The sequence below is a fragment of the Gavialis gangeticus genome, unplaced genomic scaffold (genome assembly GCF_001723915.1).
Source record: "Gavialis gangeticus isolate Ggan-Ray unplaced genomic scaffold, GavGan_comp1, whole genome shotgun sequence".
Taxonomy (NCBI): domain Eukaryota; kingdom Metazoa; phylum Chordata; order Crocodylia; family Gavialidae; genus Gavialis; species Gavialis gangeticus.
This window is the reverse complement of record NW_017729004.1, coordinates 1,326,526-1,337,553: the sequence shown is the minus strand read 5'-3', so window position 1 is coordinate 1,337,553 and position 11,028 is coordinate 1,326,526. Positions and strand designations below refer to the sequence as shown.

Sequence of the window (11,028 nt, the reverse complement as noted above, 5' to 3'; positions counted from 1 at the left end):
GTCTGGAACCAGCTTCCAAGTGAGGTGGTGCAGGCTCCCACCCTGGGGGTTTTTAAGAGGAGGTTGGATGACCACTTTACTGGGGTCATTTGACCCCAGTGCTCTTCCTGCCATGGCAGGGGGTTGGACTAGATGATCTGCTCAGGTCCCTTCCGACCCTAGAAACTATGAAACTATGAAACCTAATTCCTCTTCAATTCCTACTCCTGTTTCAAAGGCAGGTTAGCACTTAAGAACTCCAAAGACCCCTTCTTTGCATTTCTAGACACCTCAGTACCATTCGGATATCTGGCCGTGCACTCTCAAAGAGGACAGAGACACTCCGAGTCCTGCTGCAATGAGAGGAACCAAAGGGCAGCAACCCTGAGGGAGCCAAGATCCTCTCTTGGGATGAGAGGCAGAGATGTACCGAACTTCCCACCCAGGGGCTCCAGAATCCATGGGAAAAGTGTCAGAGAAGGACAGAGCTGTTCCCTTCCACAAGAGATTGCTCTGGGAGTTCAAAGAGATTTTTTGACTCACCTCTAAAGCATCTTTGCAGCGACCCCTCTCTGATTTCAGGATTGCTAAGTGGAGGTCCTGAACAAGGGAGATGCCACAGTTTCACTCCCTTCTACACCTTTTGGGAAGAGCTCAACTGATGCAACAGTCTATTCCCTACAGACCGCGGCCCTGCTTCGAGCACATTTAAGGGGGACACATGTTAAGTTCAAGCCATGTGCTCTGTCCTTCATTAGCACGCAGATGCGCCTCCTGCCCAATACCAGCTGCAGTCTGGTACCAACACAGTATGCCCTGGGCTGTGTTAGCTGATGGGCAAGACTCTTTTTAGAAAGTTCTCACTATGGCTCTGAGGAAGAAAAAATGGACTTTACTGTTGCAATTGCACTTAATGTAAGGTGAGTTCATATACAAGGGTCTTCCTTTTCTCTCCCAATCATTGCATGGTTTTTGCTACATGTTCTCCAGGGCAGAAGGAGACCTGCCCTGAGCCCCTCCCTACCAGCTCTCAAAAACGTTTACAAGTGAATCACAAGTTTGATGGCTGCTCCTTCACAGAGGAGACAACCAATGTTGCTGAAAGGTAAAAGATTTTTAGCTAATGGACCCTCTCTCATCCCCCCTGCAGCTACTGACCTGGAGCAAAAACTGTAGTGACTTCAAAGGGATTTAAAAGGATGCTGGATCCACTGGAACAGCGGTTTTCAACCTGTGGTCTGTGGACCCCTGGGGGTCCACAGACTATGTCTAAGGGGTCCACAAAAGATGACTAAGATCAATCAAAAGTAAATGAATACAAACATTTACAAGTCAAAGAGGTCTGCAAATAAAAAAAGGCTGAAAATCACTGGACTACACAATGGACAACACAGACAAATGCTGTAACTGGGCCCTGGCCTAACTGGGGAATACGAAGTGTGCTAGAAGCAGCAACATGCACTCAAAAGGAAGTGAAGCACAGCTGGTAGTTTGTTATAAAAGCCCTGAAGCATTCACCTGGGGCTCCCTTTGGGATGGAGATCCATTGAGAAGGCCCCACACTAGCCTCAGGCTGACACCCTCCTTCGAGTGCAATCTGGCTGTGGGAAGGCTGGAAGCCAGGGTTATTTTCTTCTTCTGTTAATAAATGTTTTACAGACCTTCAAATCGCCCTGTTCTGAACCATCTCTTCACCAGCCTACTCCAAGCACTCGAGGGCTGCTCCACTTAGCATTTTATTCACGGTCTGTTGGATCCACAGCTAGACTTTTTATTCCTTACTAAGGGAGAGAGAGGACAAAAGTGAGGTCTGTTTAATTATGCTGTTGGGAACCACAACGAAGTCCATGAAATTAAAACCATGCAGCCAAAGCAGCAGCTACAAGTGGGCTGTTGCACTAGTATGCCTCCTCCCCTGTGCCACTCAAGCCCCCTGCTCTCTTCCATTTGGAGATGCTCCAATAACATGACACCTGAGACATCTCAGTCACTGAGAAACTCCTCCAGGCATTCTCCAGTGAGGCTGAATAGGGTCAATGCCTTGCAGAAGTTGGACTGGCAAGACAGCCTTTCCTTGCCCACCTAGCATACTTTCCAGTGAAGGAATCTGCCCCTCTGCTTTACAAAGGCCTCTCTACATCACTCTGGGTGCGGGGAGGACTTGCCTGCATCACAGAACAGTCCCAGACAGGGGCAAAGCACTTTTTTTGCAAAAGCTGGTTTCAAGTTTGGCATGTGGCAAAGAACTGGACTGACGGCCCCAAAGCCAAAGGTTCCTCACCTACTCGCTTTCCCGGGCTGCCTCCTGGCAGCGTGCCTCAGTCCTTTCCGGGACAGACTTCTTTCCCACATCAGGGGAATTCTGCCTTTGGTCTTTGGCACCTCCGCAGAGCTTGCTCATGTGGGTCCTACCCAACATCTACAACAGGGAAGCAAATCTGCACTGTGGCCAGATGCCCAATAATGATTTTGTTAAGCTCATTAATTCATTTTAGATAGGCCACAAGGACTGCAATTATTCAGTAATAAAATTCTGTTTGCTGCTGATGGAAATAAAAACTTCTCTCAATTCCATTACTAATCCCGAGGCGTGCAGCCACAAGTTAATGCATCTCTCCAAAAGAAAATGTATACACAAGAGAGAGAGGGGAAGGGGAAGGAGATGGGAGAGGAAGGAAGGACCCCTACATTATCAGTACTTGTGTGGACCATTTTTGCAGCCAAATGGTGCACTGGAAAGATCCCAAACATTGAACTGAACTGACAGCCTGGCCGTAGCAGAGACAGAACCTCAAGGGAATCAGAGTCCTCTCTGCACACAGGAACCAGAAATTATTTCATATGCACAAGAGTCCACCTGTTATAAAAAGTAATAACTCCAGCCAGAGACGACAGACAGTGGACTGAGCATGAAATCAGCCATCAGGAATGCCCTATTTCTAAACGGCCTGTCTTTGCTACTGACCTGCTGCCTAAAGCAAGCCACTTAGCGACAGACTGTCCCGCTTGAGCCAGTCTTCTGCTATTGTTGGCAATCATGTCACTCAAACCCTCTCCTAGATTTAGCAAGGCCCATCTTCAACCAGTTTGGTTTCTTCCTCCACTACTCCCATTGGGAGGAAGGCCATTCCAGATCCTCCCTCTGCTGATAGGTAAATGCTTCCTAATTTCCAGCAGGAGTTTATCAAGGTCAATATGTACCACCCACTTGCTCATGCCAGCACTGCTCTACACTACAGCTTAAATGGTCGTTCTTCCTCCCAAGTGTTTCCTCACACAGTCTTGCCACAGAAGGTGACCATATCACTTCTCAGCCTTCTGTTTGCTAGGTCCAGCAAGTCCCCTCGCCTAGGCTAGGGCTCCCCTGCTCCCAGACTACCCGACAGCCCTTCTCAAGGCTCCTTCATTTGAATGAAATGGTTCTGAGCAAGGCTGGCCAGCACTGTGCAGTGTTTCCCGGGCAGTCTTGCTAGCACCTTGTCAAACGGCATGACCCGTTTCCTGTCTCTGCTGCATGACCCTGCACTCTGAACCCTTATATTTCATACCATTTCTACTATTCCAGTTCTCAGAGTATCTGGCTTTTTCTGTACAAAATGCCAATCTTCTGTGGCAATGCCTCTCTGCTCTGTTGTCAGCATGCTTCACTAGCGTTATCCCACCGTGTGCTGAGGGCACTAATGAAAGAGGAGGTACAGGGCCACCCCTTGAGCGCGCTGCTAATAACCCCCCGGCCCAAGAGTTTCTCTTTCAGCACCACCCCTTGCTGACTTCCCTCTACCTACTTGACTCTTGTCTGGACTTCCCTGGTCTACACGACTGGGACATAGTTCTCGCGTCTCGAGGGAGACAAAGCATAAATCCTCTTTAAGGCTTACTTATCTAACTACTCCATGATAAAAGAAAAGTCTTTATGAGGCTGCAGATGTGATGAGGTTCAGAGGATTTCTCCCTGTTCCTCTAGAAGTTCACTGGTGATGAGCGATTCCAGCACCTCTTCTTTCCCCAGGAAGGGAAGGCTCTCCCATACACTCATGTCATGGGATATGTCATTGGAATTGAAAAAATAATTGAAATGTGATGGCTCTTTCAGGGCATTCAAATTTCAGTTACTTTAATAATGGCTCAAACCCATAAGCTTACTGTGATTCATGTGGAGGTGAAACTCTCGCTGGGAAATAATTCTTTGATCCCAACTTCCTTCAAATCTCCAATGAAAATACTGGAAACAAGGCTCCCCCATTTTTGTCTCTATTTGTCCTCTCTCTAAAGCAACTGGGTTTCACCAGTGTTTTAAAAGTTTTCTGCATTGAAAAGTTGGGTCTGGAAAGTCTGCTGGACTTACCGATTGGGAATTCCTGATGAAGGCAAATGGACCAGCCTATGGCGACTGGCCCACCCAGGAAACTTGATGCTTCCCCCCCACAAAAGTGTAGGTTTCCTTAACAGAGATGTAGCAGAATTAAAGTTTAGACAGGAAGTCCCTTGCAACAGCCACAGAACGAGGGTCCCCTAGGCTGAGACTAGGCCATTCATCCTGATGGCAGCCAATTTGAAACAGCTGGACTATAACATTCAAGCCGTTAGCTCTTATCTAAAGGCCTGCTGGCAGTTTTGTGCCAAGTTCTCTGGCAGACTAGGAAAAAAAAAATCTCATCTGTGTGGATTTTACCCATATATTTAGCGACTTATCTGGAAAGAGGACGGCTGAGAAAACAGAGGCTTAGCTCAGAAACAGTAAGCACAAAGTCTCTTCCAGGTGTGCTCTCAGTTTGTCTGCTGACTGGAGGGCCCATCATCTAAAAAGGATGCCAAAGCCTTTCCAAACGACACGCAGATGCTGCTTTGGCCACCCTAGAAATGCGACAGTCTTCCTGGTGGAAAGCAGAACAGCAACAGACAGACTTACACTGTCAGCTTCTCTCAGGAGGGATTACATTTTCCTGTGAGCATGGTGCCTAGCAGAAAAGGCAGGCATTCTCACTACAAATGGAGGAAAGCTGCGTCCCACTACAATGGAAAAGGGAGATGGGGAGTGGTGTGGAATTAATCAATCTGGAGCTCTTCCCAGTCAGCAGGGTTATTAACCTAACTCCACATGTTGCCAAGGAACTTTAATAAGCAGAGGTATTCAGGTTCCCTTCGTTTCAAGCCCTGCCGCAACGGGATCACTCTCGACAGCACACATTCAGATGGCTGAATGCTGGCTTCAAGCATCTTTAAGAAAAACTAAGAATCAGAGGAGGAATGCGTTTCTGAGACGAGGGCTGTCATTATACGCATGCAACAAAAGAGATGGGAGTGCAGATTTAACTCTCAAGTTTTTAGAGGGGCATCTGTAGGATGCGACTCACTGTATTTGTTGCCAAGGTTGCTTCGTTTTAAGAGCTCTCCCAGCAGATACTCACACTGCTGGGATGCAAAGACTTGCAAAGAAAAGGGATATCAAGCAGCAAGTGGCCTCCTCTGCCTGTTCTGCCATGTGGACAGTCAGGTCAATTTGGGAATCTCTGGCTCAGGAGCCCCCTTCCTCTCGCACGTGGCAAATCCTTGCCCTGAGGATACCAAACTTCTCACGCTGAAGGCCGCAGTGAATTTGCCCCATTTTCAAGTACAAAAACTACCCCTAGTCATCTCAGCTGGAATCTGGAGAGTTTTGCTACTTGAAATGGGGGCAACTTCCCTGGTCTTCGCAAGAGGTTTTCCTCTCAAACTTTCTGAACCTCATGCAGGATTTTGAGGTAGCCTAAGGTGACTTCCACTCCCCGCAGAAGACTACAGAGGCCGAGTGAAAGAGGAAGAGAGGAAAGAGAAGTTGCTTAGGCCCTTGAACTCTTCCAAGAGACTGTTTGCTGGAGAACTCCGAATTCTTACCCCCGAATAAATACTGTGACATGGGAACTGCTGGACTGCTTCAGTCCTGTTTCTGATCTCAGCACTGCAATATGGGAACTGCTGCCCAGCTTCAGAGGAAGGTATAAGAAGTCAGGTGTGATGATCTGCTCACCATGTTAGATCTCATCCAGATTGAAGACCTTGTGTAAAACGTAGATGTGATCCTTCATCCTTTTTAGCCCCTTCCCATGCTGAAACATCTGCTCCGAGGAGATCTCTGCACCCAGCCATGAAGCCTATCCCAAAAGGGACTAGTACAGCACCTACTGTTCCAGATGACACCTCGCTGCTGGCATGGATAACCTCATGATGTTATCAGTATTACCTGGCACAAGCTAACCTTTTAGCATTTCACAGCTTCCTCTCTACTGGGCACCGCTTTGCATTTCATTTGCCATTGTGCTGATTCCCTTACCCAGTCTGGGCCTTTCTGAAGTGTTTGCTGGTCCTGTCTAAACTACAAGATGCCACGTTGCCTTCTCTCTAACATCAGACTAAGAGTTAAGTACCTCTGCTCATGGATGCCACCATGCTCAGCTGAACGAAGCGGACTGCAATCAGTCTACACAAACTTGCTCCATTATACTTGAGTATCTTCTTCCTGACCAGATGCAGGCAGATGAATCTCACACCCAATGACTCCAAGTGACCGATCCGCTTCGTTCAACGCATCACACAGCCTATGCCGATGGTTCTCAACCTTTTTGAAACTTGAAGCACCCCTCAGGAAAAATGCCAGAGTAGTTTTTGCACTCTCTCTTTTTTTTTTTTTTTTTTTTTTTTTTTGACTACAGAGAAATACCAGAGCAATTCTTCCATTACAAGAAACTCAGAAAGACCACCACAAGGCAGAATGGTTATAACAGTATGAATCCCTAGTTAAAACTTCTGGGTTTATCTTATGAATCCTGTTTGCACACCCAACAGTGCTGTGTGGCACCCCTAAAAGGATCTCAATTTAAGGAAGAATTTCTTTACTGTGCCAGCCCCCAAGGTCTGGAACAGCCTGCCATCGGAGGTGGTTTAAGCACCTACATTGAACACCTTCAAGAGTAAATTGGATGCTTATCTTGCTGGGATCCTATGACCCCAGCTGACTTCCTGCCCTTCGGGCGGGGGGCTGGACTCGATCTTACCGAAGTCCCTTCCAGCCCTAATGTCTATGAAATACCAAGGCACCCCAGTGATGCTCATTGAGAATCACTGGCCTATTCTGACAAGCTGTGCTTCACTGTCTCCCTAGTAAGCGCTCCACACAGCAAATGGGAACAGATCAGCACCAGCCTTGCAGACAGCACACAACCACCTGGAGATCTCTGCATTCAGCCCTGAAGCCCATCCCCAAAACCTCCACTCTTTCAAAGGAGTTGAAGGAAGCAAAAACTTTCCAAACAAATGCTCCAAGGATCACCCTACAATCCACAGCCATGTCATCAACCTACCCAACCACACTCAGCTCTGCCAAGGTGTCTGTACCGTCGTGTAGTCTTCTCTTCTACCCCACTGTACAACTGAGTAAGGTGGAGCTGTATGAGGACCTCAGGCTTTTTCCCACCACTTAAAACCAAGGGAATATTTCCATGACAAGGTGTCATACAACGATCAGCCCGCCACATACCCATACACAAGAGGAACGACACCTCCCGGACTCCACCTGAGGGCTGAAGTCCCACTCCGGACCTGTACATTAATGTTTTCTGCCTAGATTGCCAAAAAACAACAATGCATATGTTACAACCTCAGTCTTCTGGAACAGAATAATATCATCATATAACAGGCTACTAAAGTACATTGTTGTCATGCACAGAACAGCAGACACAAAGAGCTGAGGTTTCCAACATGGAGGTTTGCAAACTCCTGACCAAAGACCCCACAGAACAAAACCAGAGGGAACCGAGAGGGCTCTTAAAGACTAAACACAGGGGAGGATTGATACTTTCACCTCCCGGGAACCCAGACCAAGCACCTTTTACTTATTAACCCAAGATCCACAAACCTGGCAAGCTGTGGTCTCTGGCACTGGCACCATCACAGAGGGAGTTTCTGATTGTGTTGGCGTTACCCTATTCTCATATACCACTGGAGCTGTCTGCTACTTGAAGGATACCACCAATTTCTTATGCAAACTAGGCTTCCGTGGCAAGCTTCCAGCAAACCAAGTACTAGTTACTTTGGCTGTCAAATCTCTGCACACCAACAGCCCCCAAAAGGATGGATTACAGGCCATAAGAAACATTATCCCAGATGCTGCTGCTCGTTTCTATTGCACACTCCCGTTCCATCTTCACACGCAGTTTTCTGATTTGGAGAATCCCTAACACCCACAAATGAACGGTACTATCATGAGCACATGCATGGTGCCCCAATATGCCAAACCTTAAACTTTTGTTGCCTCTGCAAGTGGCCTCTCCCTGCCGGGCATACCCGAGTTACACTGATGGCATCATCATGTGGACACATGGGAAGGAATCTCCAGAGAAATTCCACCTGGACTTTAACAGTTTCTACCCTCCACCACACTGGCTCCAGGATACTCCATTGAGCAAACATTTCTTGGACACCACTGTGAAACTTTGCAAGGACTAAATCACCATCACACTGCATCAAAAACCAAGTGACCGCTACAACTACCTCCAGACCACCAGCTTCCACCCTAAGCACACGACTAGAGCCAAGCTCTACACTACAGTTGTATCTGCTCTGATCAGGATGCATGCTGTAAAGATCTGAAGTGGGGATTCCTACACTTACAATACAATCCCCAAACTGTAGCTACTCAAATCAGAGCCAGACTTTGACCCTGCTCTGACCTGCTACAATACCAGCCCTGGGACATGGCAATACAATCCCATGTGTTGAAACCTACAGCTCCTTGCTTGAACATGTTGGACAAATCATTCATAATCTCCAGCCTGTCCTGAAAAGTGACAACTATCTTTAAGTCAGTCTTGGGTACAAGCCTATCCTGGCTTATAGGCAGCCCCCACAACCTAAAAACAGCATCTCTCCAGCAATAGGCTGCTTAATTTCTATTCTCACCAAGCCATAAGGGATTTGCAATGCCTCCTCATCAACACAGACCACATCATCACTAGACCAAACACCACTATGACATCTGAGATCCATTCATCTGCTCCTCTACTAATGTCACACCTGCCATCACCTGCTTCCAGTGCCCCCCCCGCAGTTCACCTTGGACAGACAGGCCAACCCCTACGTGAAAAAAAAAAAGGAACAGACACCAATTTGACATCAATTCTAAAAAGACACAAAAGACACTTCAACCTCTCTGGACACCCCATCACTGATCTCTCTCAGAGTAGCTGCTCTTAAAACTTTCAAAACCAAACTCGAACGTGAGACTGCATAACAAGAAATTATCTATGGACTAAGGTGCATTAAGAAGGGTCTCAACAGGGACTATGGATTCTTACCCCATTACCTTATCTAGGCTTTATAACCCTTCTTTCCCTCTGTGGGTTAACTGCTTTGTTTCTTCCTTTTGAACTCTTCAACCCACCTTTGCCCCTCTCAGCAGTGCCACCCCCTTCTTCGCTTCCCCTTTCCCTATCCACTGCATCTAAAGGACTTTATTCCTTTCTATTCACACCCTGCACTCCACAAGACCATTCAAAGCATCTGGCTCTGCTTGGGATCAGACCAATTGTCTGATTTTGGGTCAGGAAGGAATTTTACCCCATGGTCTGACTGGTATAGATGAGGGGCAGGGGGTTCCTTCCTCTGAAGCAAGGGGTATGGACCCCTTCCTTGGATCTCTCGAGCATTTTTTCTTCATTTATTTTAACAGCCTTGGCCGCAGAAGGAAGATCTAGGTTTCATGGTTGTGTCAGGGTTGACTGTGTAGTTTTGCCAATAGGTTAGACAATGGATTTGTGCAGGATGGTCTGGACAGGGACTGACCTAGACGTGACCCATGGAGATCCTTTCCATCCCCACTTCTCTGATTAGGGAAGCTATGCTTCTCTGCACAATTTAGCCTAAGAGGTGCCACATTGCCCTGGCTTCTCCCTACATCACGCTTTCACTTGCATTTTGCCACTTCACTGTTTTCCCAGAACACGTATTTAACACAGGATCTCACATGGAGCACTGTGACTCCCGCAGCACACCTTTTACCAGACCAAATATCAACTAATTCCACTCTCTGCTTTCCGTCTCCAAGCTAGTTACTGGCTCTCGACAATATCCACATCTCATCCCATAACTAACTCTTCCGTAGCCTCTTGTGGGAGACCTTCTCAATGGCTTTTTGAATGCCTAAACAAATCTACCAGCTCTCCTTTATCAACTACTCTATAGACATGATCAAAAAACCCCCACAGGACATTAGTAAGGATTTCTTTCCTTTGCAAAAGCTGCTTGTTAGACCATCACATCATTACCTTCCACGTGGTGCTACTCTGTTTTTAATCATCACTTCAGCTCATTTGGCAGGTACAAATGCAGGGCTTCTATATCTTTAATCCCTCAGATTACCCGCAGCACTTTTCAAAACCCTAAGAACAACGATGCTTGCTACCCTACAGCCCTCTGGAAAAGCGGTTAGTTATAATGAGATGCTGAATCTCTTGCTAGCGGGTCAGTGACTTCATTCCTAGGCTCCACCACAACTTCTGGATGGACCAGCTGGGACGAGGAACTGACTGAATGTTAAATTACCAATATGCACCTTTTCTGATATCTCAGCCTCTGAAAATGTCTTATCTTTATCCTCAGAAAAGAACCGGTCCAAAGGCAAGAATCTCCTCAGCACTGACAAACAAAGCAATGAAATCATTCGCCACCTTCGCAACATTTATCTTCATCATTTTTCCCTTTTACCCATGATGTTAATCCACTGATTCTTTCTGGCTTTCTACTTCTGATATAAGCACTTTGTCCCCCATGTTTACCTATCTGCTTTTCAAACTCCACAGTGGCACCTGAGTTGCCATCCTTCCTGTTGCCCACAGTAAATTTTTGGCATTTACGTGTTTCCTGTGGGTTAGATTTCTCGATCTGAAGAGCTCTAATAACCTTTCACACTTAAGACTCTGCTACCCCATCCCAAACACTATAGTATCACTGTAATGGAGCATGGGTTGGCCCATTATTGCAGAATACAGTAGCACATTTTGTAAGTGTGATTCAGAG

The 11,028-nt window shown here is 46.9% G+C and overlaps 1 protein-coding gene and 1 long non-coding RNA gene across 2 annotated transcripts in view; both read right to left on the bottom strand.

Annotated features, from left to right (window-relative positions):
• Positions 1–6,634, bottom strand: part of LOC109291139 — a 7,788-nt gene extending 1,154 nt beyond the window's left edge. The window contains exon 1 of the long non-coding RNA XR_002095756.1: positions 183–6,634. This is a non-coding gene — a long non-coding RNA (uncharacterized LOC109291139). The remainder of the gene's footprint in view (positions 1–182) is intronic.
• The window catches only part of SMARCC1 (SWI/SNF related, matrix associated, actin dependent regulator of chromatin subfamily c member 1), a 200,010-nt gene that overhangs the window by 19,274 nt on the left and 169,708 nt on the right, over positions 1–11,028 (bottom strand). The gene's annotated exons all lie outside the window — the stretch shown is intronic.